The sequence below is a fragment of the Leucoraja erinacea genome, chromosome 24 (genome assembly GCF_028641065.1).
Source record: "Leucoraja erinacea ecotype New England chromosome 24, Leri_hhj_1, whole genome shotgun sequence".
NCBI classification, from domain to species: domain Eukaryota; kingdom Metazoa; phylum Chordata; class Chondrichthyes; order Rajiformes; family Rajidae; genus Leucoraja; species Leucoraja erinaceus.
In genome coordinates this window covers 20861274-20878932 of record NC_073400.1, presented here as the reverse complement: position 1 = coordinate 20878932, position 17659 = coordinate 20861274, and the positions used below count along the sequence as shown (strand labels likewise).

At 39.7% G+C, this 17659-nt stretch overlaps 3 long non-coding RNA genes across 3 annotated transcripts in view; all 3 read right to left on the bottom strand.

Annotated features, from left to right (window-relative positions):
- The window catches only part of LOC129708758 (uncharacterized), a 121943-nt gene that overhangs the window by 47480 nt on the left and 56804 nt on the right, over positions 1 to 17659 (bottom strand). The gene's annotated exons all lie outside the window — the stretch shown is intronic.
- LOC129708756 (uncharacterized) lies at positions 1024 to 11064 on the bottom strand. The gene is made up of 8 exons (XR_008725405.1): positions 11026 to 11064; positions 10500 to 10514; positions 8001 to 8036; positions 6891 to 6917; positions 5954 to 5980; positions 4803 to 4817; positions 2056 to 2082; positions 1024 to 1049 (listed from the first exon to the last, which is right to left on the bottom strand). It is a non-coding gene; the product is annotated as an uncharacterized LOC129708756 (long non-coding RNA).
- Positions 13721 to 17293, bottom strand: LOC129708760 (uncharacterized). The gene is made up of 3 exons (XR_008725409.1): positions 17257 to 17293; positions 14038 to 14064; positions 13721 to 13747 (listed from the first exon to the last, which is right to left on the bottom strand). It is a non-coding gene; the product is annotated as an uncharacterized LOC129708760 (long non-coding RNA).

Genomic DNA, 17659 nt, shown 5'->3' with positions numbered 1-17659 from the left:
GCCACCCAGCTTTGTGTCATCTGCAAATTTGCTAATATTACTTTGAATCCCTTCATCCAAACCATTGATGTATATTGAAAATGGCTGCGGTCCCAGCACTGATGGGATGTTACCTGAACCGCTGAGTTACTACAGCAGTCGGCGTCTATATTTTGTAAACCAATATCGCAGTTTGTAGCTTCCAAATTGAAATTTGTTTGTAAACTACTAAAATTACTTTGATTAACAATGAATTTACGTCTTATTGTACACATAATAATAATAATAATGGATGGGATTTATATGGCGCCTTTCTAGATACTCAAGGCGCTTTACATCGCATTATTCATTCACTCCTTAGTCACACTCGGTGGTGGCGAGCTGCTTCTGTAGCCACAGCTGCCCTGGGGCAAACTGACGGAAGCGTGACTGCTAATCTGCGCCTACGGCCCTTCCGACCACCACCAGTCATTCACACACATTCACACATGTACAGTAGTCAATGATCACGCTACACGCATCCCACGGTAACGCCGAGCGACTAGATTACTGCCGTCTGCGTTACTCTTTGGGCAAGTAAGGACCTTCAATAACATGAATTCCTTAACAATGTATTATTTTTAAAGTAATGGCATTGACTTACAGCCGAATTATCTACGATCATACCGTATTTCAATATATTAAAGGTAAATTGGGATCACATTTAAATAAGAGACTACAGATGATGGAAAGAAAAATAAAATATATTGCTGGAGGATAAAACATAATGCAGGAATAATGTAGCGGTTCAAGTAATATTCTACACGCAAAGGGCTGGTCGACATTTTCCGACGGGTTCCTGCATTAACCCGCACAAATTCTGATTTTGCAATTGCAATCGCTGCTATCAAGAATAAATTGGGGTATGTATCATGAGCCCGTCGAAATTGAAACGGCATTCACTGAGATAGCTTGACAATACTTTAATATGCCCCTGATCACCATTGCACCGTCAAGCCAAAAGTCCATTCACATAACGGCGAAATTGAATAGAGCGAACGAACCTGTATCTTTTGCGTCGAGGTCAAGTTCTTAAAAATGAACATATTTAACAGGTTTTCTTTGTTTGATATTAAAAACAAACGCTATTAAAAGTAACATTCAATGGGCGCATTCGAAATAATTTCATTGACAGCCTGATTTGTCTCGGAAGCTACTTTATTAAATTTAGTCAGATTGATGGTAAAGAGTTTCAAGGATTAAACAGGCTACATTTAACCGTGTATTCTTGGCAATGTATGTGACGGTCTCCGTGCATTAAATGTATTCATTTATTCTTAGAACACGTCTCACAGCCCAATAAGTTTATGTCGGTTCTCGGGCTTTGATTTTCAATAAGTACTTTATCGGCACATCTCCTTAATGTTTTCACGTTTATGGTTTGCTAGTTCGCTGTCATTCATCTATAATACGTTTATATATATCCGGCATCATAGCCTGCATTACGTTCTGATAATTATATCCATACCGAAACTAAACATCCAATTCTGTATCATGCGAATGAGATTTGAATGATATGAACGTGCTTGGATTATGATTTGTAATCGTAAGCAATGGATGGATAATTACTCCAGCTGCTAATTCTATTTTGATCTCCGGGGATGTGGGTTGACTAATTTAATTTAAAAAGATGTTCTGCTCTAATATTTGTCAAAACACATATGGATCTGGTGGGGTTGGAATAGCACGCACTTCACGAAATGTGACTTCGCACTTCACGAAATGTGACGACAATCAGGCCACTTTATATTGGCACTTGACAAGAGGGTGAATAGAAGACGGATATACGAACTGCTGTGTTGGTTTACTATTGTAGGAGGCAAAACGAAGTTATATTTGGTACTCAAATCATATTGCTATTAAAATACGATAGTCTCTCCATTAAATGCAGATATGCACAACATATCATGTTAAATCGTTGTTATTACTTTAGTTGACAATAAATGAAACCTACAGAATGAAAAATTAATGCAATCCTGAATAAGGTCAAGACATGACAACGTGGTCATGGCCGCTACGGCATTGGTGAGAACTTACTGCACTTTTCCTGAAGTATTCCAAAGTCTATAAGATATAAATATATATATATATTTACACCATTCGTGCATTAGAACAATCACTGCAATTCCTATGAAAATGGCCAAGCAGTTTACCCGGTGATTCGGGAAAATTACACCCTCAAAGCAATCTGAATACCTAATTCTCCAGCGTAGCATACATCACGCAACCTGACGGCAAAGATGTTTTGCATATTTTCTACAACAAGGGATCGCGCTATGTGAATGAATTTGTTCTGTCACTGTCGAAAAAACCGAATGTGACCATTGAGGCGTACAGATGTCCCACGTCGGATTATAATCTATCTGTTAATTTTGAGTAGAGGAACACGGTGACTTTTGGAACGTAAGGGGCCTTTTAAGCATCCAACCTGCAAAACCTTTATGCAACAAAGCTGAATAATGAAAATTCGAGAAACAAATGATATTGTAGTTTCTTGCACAGTATTCAATGGAGTAACCATCTCAGCAAATTCAGCAGCAACTGTATGTGGACTGTTCCAGAATGGACAGTGTCCAAAGGTTGCCGCCACCGTAATGGTGATTTATTTTTGAATATACATATAATTAGCATTTGTGATTAACTGTGCCAGATTTTAAAACAATCTAGACCTTGTTGAAATAAAGAAATAGGTAAAAAATAAACCGCAGATGTTGGTTTACCAGGGGAAATCACAAAATGCTGAAGTATCTTAGCGGCTCTGTTAACACTGGAAGACATGGATATGTGACGTTTTGTGTCGCGGCCATCCACACTCCTCCTTTGAATAAGTTCACTCTCCCTCAGTTTGAAGGCGACACCCTCCTCTCTCCCTACATGGACAATGTTATCTTCCTCTCTCCCTGCTTTTAATACGTCATCTCCCTCTCTCTTACTTTGAAGAAGTTCTCTTTCTCTCAATAGCATCCTTGTTTCTACTTGTTGAAATAAATGCGCGTTTCAAGAAAAAAACTATCATGGGCACTAACTGGGCCTTATGCTGAAACCCCATTTGTTCTTATTACAATAGATGTTCTAGTAATCAGTACTGAGGAACATTACCGAATTTACCGAGACAGCCATTTCTTTCAAGGGGGAGCACCCGGCTACATAGAAACATAGAAACATAGAACGTAGGTGCAGGAGTAGGCCATTCGGCCCTTCGAGCCTGCACCGCCATTCAATATGATCATGGCTGATCATCCAACTCAGTATCCCGTACCTGCCTTCTCTCCATACCCTCTGATCCCCTTAGCTACAAGGGCCACATCTAACTCCCTCTTAAATATAGCCAATGAACTGGCCTCAACTACCCTCTGCGGTAGAGAGTTCCAGAGATTCACCACTCTCTGTGTGAAAAAAAGTTCTTCTCATCTCGGTTTTAAAGGATTCCCCCCTATCCTTAAGCTGTGACCCCTTGTCCTGGACTTCCCCAACATCGGGAGCAATCTTCCTGCATCTAGCCTGTCCAACCCCTTAAGAATTTTGTAAGTTTCTATAAGATCCCCTCTCAATCTCCTAAATTCTAGAGAGTATAAACCAAGTCTATCCAGTCTTTCTTCATAAGACAGTCCTGACATCCCAGGAATCAGTCTGGTGAAGCTTCTCTGCACTCCCTCTATGGAAATAATGTCCTTCCTCAGATTTGTAGACCAAAACGGTACGCAATACTCCAGGTGTGGTCTCACCAAGACCCTGTACAACTGCAGTAGAACCTCCCTGCTCCTATACTCAAATCCTTTTGCTATGAAAGCTAACATACCATTCGCTTTCTTCACTGCCTGCTGCACCTGCATGCCTACTTTCAATGACTGGTGTACCATTACACCCAGGTCTCGCTGCATCTCCCCTTTTCCTAGTCGGCCACCATTTAGATAATAGTCTGCTTTCCTGTTTTTGCCACCAAAATGGATAACCTCACATTTATCCACATTATACTGCATCTGCCAAACATTTGCCCACTCACCCAGCCTACCCAAGTCACCTTGCAGTCTCCTAGCATCCTCCTCACAGCTAACACTGCCCCCCCCAGCTTAGTGTCATCCGCAAACTTGGAGATATTGCCTTCAATTCCCTCATCCAGATCATTAATATATATTGTAAATAGCCGGGGTCTCAGCCTTGCGGCACCCCACTAGTCACTGCCTGCCATTGTGAAAAGGACCCGTTTACTCCTACTCTTTGCTTCCTGTTTGCTAGCCAGTTCTCTATCCACTTCAATACTGAACCCCCAATGCCGTGTACTTTAAGTTTGTACACTAATCTCTTATGTGGGACCTTGTCGAAAGCCTTCTGGATGTCCAGATACAACACATCCACTGGTTCTCCTCTATCCACGCTACTAGTTACATCCTCGAAAAATTCTATAAGATTCGTCAGACACGATTTACCTTTCGTAAATCCATGCTGACTTTGTCCAATGATTTCACCACTTTCCAAATGTGCTGCTATCCCATATTTAATAACTGACTCTAGCAGTTTCCCCACTACCGATGTTAGACTAACTGGTCTGTAATTCCCCGTTTTCTCTCTCCCTCCGTTCTTAAAAAGTGGGGTTACGTTTGCTACCCGCCAATCCTCAGGAACTACTCCAGAATCTAAAGAGTTTTGAAAGATTATTACTAATGCATCCACTATTTCTGGAGCTACTTCCTTAAGTACTACATCTAAATGATAATAAAACGTCATTACAAGTAGAATGATAATCATAATTATTCAGATTGACATTCAGGTGTTCGAAGACTTACCCTCTTTTGATTTTGCTAAAGCGATATGAAGAAACGATCATTAATGAGAACAAGTGAAATGCATCTGTTAATAATGCAACACGAGGGTGGATCTAATAAGCCATGGTAACTATTTTTGTAGGAGAAGAACCTTACAAGTAATATGGTGAGGACTTCGTTGTAACGTTACCACAAAACAGTCACTTAACCGCCGAGAGATCTAGAATAACATTATATTCCTGATAGGGGCATTATTCCCTCCTGAAAAATCCAGTAACCGATGTTAATATGCAGAACTATAGAATGTATTCAGGATTATTGAAAGCACTCCGCAATGAATTGAGCGTCATCACTATAGATATTTTTTGGAATATTATAGCGTAAACCGGAGTAAAAAGAATGCAACAATATTTTTTTTAGCAGAAAACGGTTTGGAATGAAAGATTATCCGAAAAAAAGACAACGACTATTTTCTGCACTCTTGGTCGACAGCAATACACTGCATTTGCACTGTCAACGTCTACAAGGGAAACTATCGTTTTTTTGGCTAGGTTTCTCTGAAAACGCATCAGCTTCATTTAACCTATTTCAGCTAAGAACGGGAACGTCAGAATGAAAATTATTGCAAAGCACTTCCAGTTCTTCAGCCATGCTAATGCCACAGTTATTTCAGACCACTTGATCATAAAAATGAACTCCATCCCCGATGCCACATTTCAAGGGATTCGATTGTTCAGCGGTGTAACTAGCCATCACATTATTTGAAACAATTTTGAATGCAGGTCAATTACGATTCGTTTTACGACATCCTATATCGTGAAGGTGTAAGTGTTCAAGACCTTTGGCATTGACTAATGGTGTATCCTTTATAATATCCATTTGTACACGAGGTAAGGGTGCCTGCTCATTTCAAATTACAAGCGTCAACGATGGAACAGCAACAATTAAGAATATACATGGCAGCCTGATAATCTGTGCTATGTCATATGAGGGGACTGAAAGCGTCTGTTAAGAGTGACGTATTACACCGAAAAAGTCACGGATTAATTCTATTGTAAATTACCTCAATAGATTACACGATGTATTCGCAAGTAAATATCCGTTCCGTTTCGCTTGGTTATATGAAAATATCATGACCCAAACCAGGCATAAATGAGGCAGGCTCGACCTACCGTAACTTGCATCGCAGTCTGTTAGGGCTGAACACCAGAAAGTTCATAATATTCAGCACCAAAAAGCGACATAAACCACATTGATCTATGCCGTTATAAGTAAAGTTATGAAAGATTATCTTAAAGCATGCATATTTTATCGTTGTTGCAATAAATGTAATCCTATGGAAAATGTACGTATTTCATAGAATTGGCATCAGCAATCGTGGATTCATAACTCAATTGGTTGAGGTTCAAAATATATATTTCCCACTGCCGAAGGAACACTCAGGTATTTGAATCAATGAAAGATGGAAGACCTTTCAATCGTTGGTAAGTTAGATAATAGTAACAATTATTTATCGACGAGGAAGGATGCAGCTCATGCATTGTGTACAACCAATACCGAGATAAATTGTATATTGAATACAGATGTGCCAGAGGTTAAAAAGCAAGTAGAGGAATCAGTGATATAAACTACGCGACAGATTCTTATTCAATTATCGGCAAGGGGGCATTGCGTGAAGGTGAGTATAGATAGGTATATATATGTTTCTCAATGAAAGCATGGAACATTGAAAAGTACAACATAATATCTGTACAGAACATGAAGCCAAACTAAAACAATAGCGGTTCTTCCTGCACGGGATCAATATTTGGCACACCCTGCATTTCCACGTGCATATCTAAAAGTCTCTTAAGCGTATCTGCCTCCTCCACACCCTGGAAGCTATCCGTCTCGACAGAAAAGTCCCCTTTCTTTAAACTATCCTTATCCTAAAATGATCCCCCTTATTTTAAAAATATTAAAAATGGTGACGCTTTAATATTGAAATGTATCTGCATCCATGCTAAGAGTTATGTACAAATGAATGTGGCAATTAACATCAGCCGTTGTTCCGAAAGTTCGGGATATCAATAAAAATGTATTTAATTGTATTTAATTAAATATTCTTACCCTTTTCATTTGCCTCGATATTTCTTTCTAAAAAAATATATAGAATTAATCAACATGTTGAATCTATATATGCGGTTTAAGCAGCGGTTTTTTCCAGGAAACATGGCTGGAAATCATTTGCGTACAGAGTTTCTGCTGTGAAAAGCGTGGTTACAAAAATGCAAAGAAGACATCTCATACTGGATCTGAACAAATAATTTATCTATTATTGTTGCATGGTTTAATTACACCGATGGACATCTAGGTGTAAGGAGCAGTATGACTCCAGTCAATGATCAACCAGCAATGTCGATATCCAATTGGTGTGCAGATGTTAATTACGTTAGGGTGGATTTCAGTTGACATCTTTTCTTAAATTGTCACAACTGAATAATTCCCAATGTTATGCTGGCTTTGATGATCCGTTTTGTATCTAAAATTTATTGCGATTCAACCGTCAACGGCAGATTTGATATCGACCTGCGGTTTCATGAACACTTTCAAATCACTTCGTTGACAAAATATTTAAAACTATTTAAAACGCAATTAATACTAAACGGGTGAAACATTCATGCATCCGATTTCAAACATATTCAGTTCATGGTGATTCAAATAAGGATTTGCTTCAATGTTAACATTTTCATTGGCGTCGCTGAAATTATTCAAGTAAAGAAATACAGTCAAGCTGCGTTCAGTCGTAATGAATCGATAATCTGTCCTCCATTCATCAGTATTTCAGTGACGCAGTGAGCTGATGCATCGTGTACGAATACAACGGGGCATTTTAGAGTGCAACTTGCACAAGCTCTCCGTAAAGCCAACAGCCAGCCAGCTGCGCAACGCGAAAAGAAACAACAGCATGCCCTCCCCTTCGACTTTCTTTGCATCTTCACACACAACATGTATACCATATATAACATAGTACGGTCTACAGGATTGTCTGTCTATTTTATATGAAAATTATACGTGTTACAAAATAAATTTAGTGTGTCTACATAATTTTGATCGTACTTTGATTTCGATTCCTGTGAGCACTTTTACTATCAAGTAAAGTGTTCTTATTTCACCGGAATCTTTAAATCTTGGTTACATACAGTGCAAACACACATGTAAATTAATTGAAAGTCTCACCTAAATTCTCCACGTTTTTACGGCAATCTTCCAGGCCTTTAATGTGGAAGATTACATGATCAATAACTGAAACACCTTAACGGCTATCGACATTTAACCCAGTTTTGTTTTGGTAAAGCCGGTAATTCAGAGATGCAGGTCACGCATACAACAGTATTCTCCTACGGACTATTTCACGACTAGTTCAATTCAAAATTGACAATTATTCGATGGACGTAGATTTAGAATCGTAAAATAATCTTACTTTGTACCCCACGAAATTTCACAGATCACTGTCAACTTCCTCGTTGATAGCGATCAATCCGAAGATATATTCCCCTGTTTGTGCCCAAGTTGCGTGTTTATGTTCTGTTGCCAAGTTATAAGAAGGAATATAACAGAGGAATACATCGCATATATTTGAGTGTGATTTGATTAGAAATTTGGGGGCCAATTTCCAGATTAAGCATTTACGGGGCTTACAGCAAGACTCATTTGAATTGCCCAGATGGATTCCAAAATCGAGAAACTTTAAGCGCCCAATGGGAAAAATGCAACTAAAATGTCAGTTTTATCAGCGTTCTAAACTAAATTTAACCACGCAGAATTGCTCTCGAAGAAGGTTACTTGAAGGCTCAAACGAAACCCACCACGTTCTATGACATTATCCGATGTCTAATGCAATCACATAATCTATCCCTACAAAGAACCATTTGCTTCAAATAAGTACAGGTCCACTGTGAAGGTATAAGTTCGAACAAGTTATTTAAATCACAGATCAAATGTCGCAGAAGTAGGTGAACTCTACGAAAGCTAAAGATTATTGGCGAATGTTCCGCCTGCATTTTCGATCCATGCAGAAAGGGGCAAGCTTCTGCGAATCATTTGGTCAAAGTGATATTGTAATTGTCTTTGCAATTACATTTGTCGGAAAAAAATATTGAAGAATAAATCATCCATCATCCATTCCAACTTTTCATGAATATATGCACTATTTTCACATCCAATGCCTCGTAAAATGTTAACTACTTCATGTTTAATTAATTCAACTTCCCACTAGAGCAATTATACTTTGTGCTATCTTTCCTGCAAATTGTAATTATGCCACACTGGAAAATATTCGCAATTTGTATATATTAGCCAAGGCAGCAGGCCTTTCCACTATCGTAGTCCTCGGAACTGCCCAAAGCACAGGATTGTTTAAATTTGTTTTAGATATAGAATAGATGTCTGCTCAATGTGCAATCTATCTATCTATACCGTTCTATTTTCTATCTATCTATCTATCTATCTATCTATCTATCTATCTATCTATCTATCTATCTATCTATCTATCTATCTATCTATCTATCTATCTATCTATCTATCTATCTATCTATCTATCTATCTATCTATCTATCTATCTATCTATCTACCTATCTATCTATCTATCTATCTATCTATCTATCTATCTATCTATCTATCTATCTATCTATCTATCTATCTATCTATCTATCTATCTATCTATCTATCTATCTATCTTCTCTCTGTCTATCTGCGTACGGAGAGAAGGCAGGTACAGGATAATGAGTTGGATGATCAGCCATGATCATATTGAATGGCGGTGCAGACTCGAAGGGCCGCATGGCCTACTCCTGCACCTATTTTCTATGTTTCTATGTTCCCACCTTGTCCGGCACAGGGCACAGAAGCTTAAAGGCGTTCACGACTAGACTGGGACACAGCTTCTTTCCTTCTCTAATCAGGCCTCTTACCTGTCGTTCGGTGAGGTAGGGTACCCACCGGTCCAGCTCTACCAGATTGAGGACTTTGGACATTGTCTTCGGAAATAATGCCTCACAGTGCGCTACAATGTTGAGAACCACATTCTGCGCGGTGTATGTTTCTTTTTGCTCGTTCTATTGTGCTGGAGTTTGAATTGATTGCATTTAGGTATGGTATATCTAATATCTTTGGCTAGCACGCAAAGCTTTTCATTGCATCACGTGCACGTGACAAAAATAAACCTAATCTAGAGGAGCGGGTCAAGTCAAGAAAACGTCGTGGTATAGGAAATCGTGACATATCTACGGATTAATACGTCCTCTAAGCCTCGCGCATTAACTTCCAAACGTGACCAGTCTCGACAGACAGATAGCCAAATCGCTCAGATTCCAATTGGATATCTAAGGATTGACCGACTTCCAACGGATCATGCATTATAAACGTACCCTGCAGAAATGCAACTAAACTGCCTTTTGCATTTGTCGGGGAACATTCTATAGAACCCTTCTTGAAAGAACCGCCCAGAACACTAGGATTATAGGTGAACAGAAAATCTTATTAAGTTACAAATTGTCATGCGAACTTTACGATTGCAATCTTACTCGCTGTGAACTTAACCAATTTAAGATTTCCCATTCTTTACATTCCTTGCTGTAACATCAAATGAGGAGAATTTTACGTACAAATATTTTCAAATTCCTTTAATGGTTGGTGCATTGCAGATCGTTTAAATTAATAGCCAGAAAATGCGCTTACCCCTTAATGTTTTTTCTGCAAAATATGTCACGAACAGTAAGATGTTATCAGTTTGCACTAAATGTCAGAGAACATTGGTCGTGTAACCATTTTTCAAAAGCTGTCAGATCAAAGTGGTCTGTTTGGTCACGTTTGAACGGACATAAAGTGTGATGATCACACATATCTGGAAATATAAAAAGCTTATTCTTTTCAAATATTTTTGGCCTTGGTTAACTGAAATGAATACACGGAATCTGATCTGTCACGACCCTATCGCAAATTGCATCATTTTAAACAGCTACGGCAACATAGATATTCTAAATATTTCATGCCAACCTCAAAAAATGATTTTTTGTTCTTTAACGTATACGTATAAAGAAACGGTTGATACGAAAAAAAACATGCTGTCTCTTATGTTCATGAATAGAGGATCATGATATTTTTCAGTCTGAAGAAGGGTCTTCATTTTAATTTATCGTGCAGTAGTTCAAGGGTTGTCACCTCATACAATAACAGTGCAACCGGTATTGAGTATTTCGCTCACCCAAATCAATTATTCTTTTTTTTAGCGCCTGGGTTTCTGAAAATATAATTGCGCATTCAGCAAGTTGAGCAATTATTCGGTAATTGGTTCACAGTGATTATACCAGCATAACAAAACAGCACAGTAGTTCATGTGTGAAGCTGCACACCTTGCTGACTTGGTGTTCCAGTCCGAAGTGTCAAACGCAATCTTACTGTTCTTTGTGGGAGGCAATTTTTTTTAATTTTAAATCCTGTATAATTTTACAGGATCATTTTACACCGAAGCTCGTATGTAAAGAGTTAAGGTAAGACACGTCATATGTATATAATGGCCTGTAAAACATTTACGGCTACCATAAACATGTCAGGAGACGCAGACCTAGAGTTGCGGCCTTTTTTTTTTACAGTGTCTGGGACCCGAGTCCCATCCTGACAACCTGTGCTGCCCGTGCGGGTTTTCTGCGTCCTGCGAGTGACCACGTGGGTTTTCTCCAGGTGCTCGAATTTCTCCAGGTGCTCGAATTCCCACCAACACTCCATAGGCTTGTAGTTTAATTGTAGAGGCTTGTAGTTTAATTGGCTTATGTAATTGTGCCCCCGGCATGTAGGGGAGGTTTAGAGTACGGGCTGGTCGCTGGTTGGCGCGGATGGTGGGCCGAAGAAAGGTTTTCCAGACTGTATCGCTGACGTCTAAAGTAAAGTCTAAAAAGCAAATGTCGATTAAGTTACAAATTGAATCACAACTATTACCTGATTTCCTCTGATCGATATCTTTTTCTGCAAAAATAAATAATTGTACATTTGTAGCTGTCCGAATTTACGAACGCTGAAATTAACTTCAGCTGAAATTAACTTCAATTGAAATGACGGTAGTTGTCAGATTTGGCTAGCAAACGTGAACATTTAAAGGCTCTGTACTCGCTGGAGTTTAGTGGGATGAGGCGGGTTAATTGAAAACTACTGAATAATAAAAGGCCTGAATAGAGTGAATGCGGATACGACGTTTCCACTGGTGGGAGAGTCTAGGACCAGATGTCATCTGGTGGCACAAAACATGGTAGACACAAAAATGCTAGAGTAACTCAGTGGGTCAGAGAGCATCTCTGGATAGAAGGATTAAGTGACGTTTCGTGTCGAGGCCTTTCTTCAGTCTGAAGAAGGGTCTCGACAGGAAGCCCACGAATCTGGTGCCGCCAGTTGCAAGAAGGTTGCTTGGCAATGAAATCGTTTTGAAAAGGCGGTCATGATCGCATTGCTGTATGATTCTAAGACTTATCACGTCGTAAGCTATCCCTTGATGTGTGTGGGCAGAGAGTGCGTGGACTACATCGGGAAAGATGAACATTCCTCACCCCAAAAAACACGCGTGTAATAGATGGAAATACATTAAGAGAGAGAGAACAAATTACAGATGCTGTAATGATGAACAGAACGACTTCCGTATAAACACATGCGGATAAGGTAGCGTCTAAGCAGACGCGTGTTAGTCCAAGATTCGGTGACGACCCTTCTTTAGGACTGAGAGTGCAGAGCAGCGAGAGCCAGGATTAAGTGATAAAGATAGGGTTGAGGCAGAGGTCTTCCTTTCACATATCTGCCCAAATATCACGTGTAAGCCGTAACTGTATTCGATTCCATACTTTACTCTGGTGGTTCATTCCAGTTACTGTCTACTCTTTGGCTGAACGTAACCCCTGTTGTCGTTCTTAAACCTCATGCCTTCCATCGTATGACTATGCTCTCTACTTAAGGAATGTATGTTATGAATGCCCGTCACGATATTGCACATCAACAACGATACTCTCATGCTACCAAACTATTCAATGTGTCCCTCTAGCTTAAACCTTCAAGCCCATGTCCCAACATAGTGATTTTTATCCACACGCTTTCTAAATTAATAACATCTTTCTATATTTGAGCGAAGAGAAGCCGTGCTCCATGTAGGCCATGACTGGTCCCACCGCTGACCTATATAACTGCATCATAATGAGCGCACATTCCAACTCAACATGTCTCCAAAATAGGATATTCGTGTCTTGGCATCCTGTCCAAGTGACTCGCCACTTATTTATACTCCTTCTTTCTCTATCATACCCAGGCTCCATAAGTTACAATATCATCCTTGCTGAATTCGCAGATCAAAGTGGGATAATTCATATTTTATTGAATTGGCATCCCTTGGTCATTTTCTCAACTGATCTGACATAATCTTAGATATTCTTCATCTATGATACCTATGTTGGCGTAAACAGAAATTACACTATAATGTTAACCAGTATGTCATCCAAATCCCCAATGTACCTTACCATTCAACATTTACACAGAATTAATAACAGCGGCATTCCACTGTCTGTTTGCTCCGATCAAAGGACATAACACTCCACAAGTATGTGACAACTTAGCTATCGTCCACCCTCGTGGAACTTTAAATATGGTGCAAGTATTTACAGATCTCTGTTGTTACATCGTCAATTTGTTCTTGAACTTCAATCTGGTTTCCAGGTTGCAGTCAGTAAGTCCACGGTATGTATGCACCTTAATGAGCCATGACCCACTAATACCTCCTCTTTTGGCAATTCGGATATGAGCTGCTATAATTCATCACATTAGAAATAGTGTATGTTAATTGAATCTGCGAATTGACCTTCGAGATATTATTTCCAAATATGTATGCATGGTGTAGTACGGACGCTCCGAGGAGACAAAACACTTACTGTTTTTATGCTGCAACTCGGCGATCTCTGAAGCAAAACAGCATATAGTGCAGGTTTTTAGCTGGGCAAACTGTTCCCAGAACATGACGCACCCCAGATGTTACTGTCAATAAACACCAGCAGCTATCTTAAAAAGCTTTCTCGGTTATATTTCACCAACGGTTAAAACCAATTTCCCATCTGGGGATGGTGCACCACATAAAAGTTATGCATTTGTTTCTGTTTAATCACACTTCATAGTGCATTTACCGAAAATTGTGTAACAATTAGACATCCTTAGATTGCTACGACAGTCATTGTTAAAAAAATACTATTACCTTCATCCCTTGTTTTAAGCTTTTGCTCTGTCAACCAAATCCAAGCGTGGTCGAGGGGATGGACGAGAGGTGAGGGGGGGGGGGGGGAGTGGGGGGGGGGGGATAGAATGTAGAATTGACATGGTAAATAATTCGTTATCTTGATCTTTGTTGAAAGATAATGAGATGTTTACATTCTAATGCAATCAATATATTTTGCCAATGATTGTAGACGAGGCGATGAGCATTTAGTCATATTTGAACAAATTATATGTTAATTCTGATGATACGTGTACTTTAGATAAAATAACAACTATAGCCTTTTCAAACTAGTCATAGAGAGACGCATTATTGCACAGCTTGCCACAGTTACATCCAAATTATGTGGGTATGGTCATAACTGGTTAAACAAAAATAATTCGTCTGTTATCTGAAATGTGCGGGACTCCCTGTGAGTCAAATTAGGCATGGTCGAAGTGAATCTGATAGATTTTGAGAGAGGGACATTTAAGTAGATTGAACCAGATAAGATGTAAGGTCGTTGTTTGTAAGAGATCCATTACAAAGTCTAGAGTGAACGATAAGTATTTTATTGAGATTTCAAGGAGCGAGCATCATACACAGCTGTGCATATCGGATCAGCTTACGTTCTAAAACCGCAATAACTAAACGACAGGCTATCAAGGCTGTCAATGGTACAGCACACATGATGCCCAAAACCCGGACTGGATTGCTAGGTGGAATGTGTGGCTGTGTGGCATATGTGTTTAATATATGTAGTGGGATTTCTAGAGGCATGGATTAATGAATAATAAGTTACAAGGGATGAGAAAAAATGCAAAATTACTGCCATCTTATTAAGTGGCAGAGCATGTTTGTGGGGGTGGGGGGGGGGGGGGGGTCTGCTGCTATTTTGCATTCTGAGTTTTCTTCACTCGTCAGCTAAACGTCTCTAATAGCTGAAGCAGAACTTCCATTAAAAATGTTGGTTACCCCAACTACAGGGTGCGCACAGTGCGGATGAGCAGCATTCATCCAGCAAAGTAACCTACGGATCACTTTATGAGCATCGCCAGTGCATGAAGCCGTTCGCTCTTGACAAACGGTTGCGCATTACATCGTTTGAGAGACATTTCAACCAGAGAACGTGATATGACTTCCAAACTACTCTGAAATTGAATTATATGGTATTGCTGCCAGGCGTCTAAATGCAGTCCAACATGTGGGAGTCAGTTGAACACATACGAGCTGTGTTGCTCAATTTTCAGTCGCGGCATGATCGTGTAAAGAAGGGGTGTGGGGAAAGATAGCAAGGTAAGAAAGGTCACATGTGCGGTTCAGCAAGACGAAACCAAATAGGGGTTTTGACATATTTAAAGATAACAGGAAAGAGGTCCAGGACGGAACTCGAAGGGCCAAACTTCGCCATGAAATGTAATTAGCAAGTCGAATGAACGACAATTACAATGTATATTAGACGTATATTAAAATAAGTCGACAATAAGGAAGATTGTAGACCCACTCAAGGGTAAACGAAATATAGGTTTGGAGTTGAAGGGTGTATGCGAGGTACTTTGCTTCGGCCGTTACCAAAGAGGACGACAAGTAGGATAGTTTGATCAGTATTTAAGATATACTAATGGTATTCCGCAAATAATGAAGGAGGCGGTGTTGATCACGTAAAGAGCATTAAATGAATAGGGCAACATGCCATCATAGTTATAGAAGTAATAGAGGGTTTTACTGTGGCAAAGTCGAAGACCCTCGTTTCAGTTCCAGGTCCTCTTTTCCAGCTATATACGAGGCCCCGAAAGTCTGAAAGGTAGCCATTATTTCCTTTGTTTACAGAAGTGAAATAGAGGCAATCCAAGACATTACAACACTGTGGGCCTCAAAGCAATGGCTGGAAATACATTGCAGAAGCACCTTAGCGATAGAGACAGTTACGATTTGGAAGAAAATGAATTGATTGGATTCTGCCTGCGGGAATTTGAGTAAGTATTTTATATAGTCCCTGGTGGTGTATTGCCAGACGATTCGGGGGCTTTTAATTAAGGCGAAATTTTAGTTGGGATGACGGCTAGCCTGCCCATCTAAGACAGATTGCAGTGGAGGAAGTGTTTCATGTCTGCTGGAGGTCAGTGAATATTCGTGTTCCACAAGAACCATTGCTTGCACATCTGCTGTTCGCGATGTTTAAAATTACTTGAACGAAAAGGATAATAGGTTGATTAATCAGATCGTAGATAACATCAAAGTTGGTGAAGTTATGAGCAGTGCAGAAGTCTGTCAAATGACACAGCACGATACCGATATGGTGCAAGAATGTGGGAGGATCGATAGACTTCCACGGAAAGCAGATAATCGTGAGGTGCGGTTATGGCGATGTGAAATATATATAGTTAGTCTTGAGATCCATAAGAACATTGAGGTACAGACACTTAAACCTTTCTGAAGGTAGCAACACACAAAAATAGAAAAGAAGGCCTAGTGTTTTCTTATCTTCTTCAGTGGGGACATTTACTATAAGGTCAGGATGTCGTGCTGCAGTTTTATAAAGCTTTGATCCTGATACATGTGGAGTATTGTGCGCAATTCTGGTCACCATGTTCATTGAAAATTGTGGACTTGGAGATGGTGCATAAAGAGGATACCATGATTATGCCTGAAATACAAGGAATTATCTACGTGGGGCGTTCGGACAAATTCAGATTACTTTCCCAGGAAAGTGAGAGGCCGATGGAGATTCGGGAGTTTACACATTTCGAAGAGGGACTGCTAAGATAGGCAGTCATAAGGTTACCGGTGGTTCAAATGTCGAATACTTGAAAACGCATAGTGGAAAATGCCTGAAAGTGCTGCAAGTGCTGGTTGGAGAAGACAATATAGTAGGATTAAAGCGGCTTTTGGATAGCAGACGACAACGCAGGAATTAACGTATAAGGTTGGTGTACAGGCATACGTATGCTATATAATTTAGTGTCCAGTTCCGCATAGCTATCGTGCTGGACTTGTGCTGAAACGCCACAATATATGGCGCATCCCACTTGAAGAATGTATTTTTTTTATTCCTGGATTTGTACATATCGACAGCCACACACCCCCTACACAAAAAAAGTCATCTGTAGAAAGAGGAGATTAGCGATTTTGGTTCCGGGCCCTTGATTAGAACTCAACTGCGGATATTCCGCAACAAATAATACTCTTGAAAATGTAATCAAATGTTAGGCATGTCCTTACCTAAATTTTCCTGCGTATCTTGGTACTCGCTTAATTCTGCCAAACATATTTGTAAGACACAGATGATTCGATCACGCTCTCGTTCGTCTTTAATGCTCACTGACTGCCACTATGAATTAGAATTCTATCCTAAACATTCTACGCAAAGTTGGCTTTCTATATACTTTATTTGGGTTTGACGTCAATCCCCGCACAGAATATGTAAATAAAAATGTCTGCTAGCGCATACAATCATGCATTCCTGACAGCGAATTGCATGTTCCTGATTAGGAACAGTCAACATGGATTTGTGCCTGGAAGGTCATGTTTGACTAATCTTCTTGAATTTTTTGAAGAGGTTACTCGGGAAATTAATGAGGGTAAAGCAGTGGATGTTGTATATATGGACTTCAATAAGGCTTTT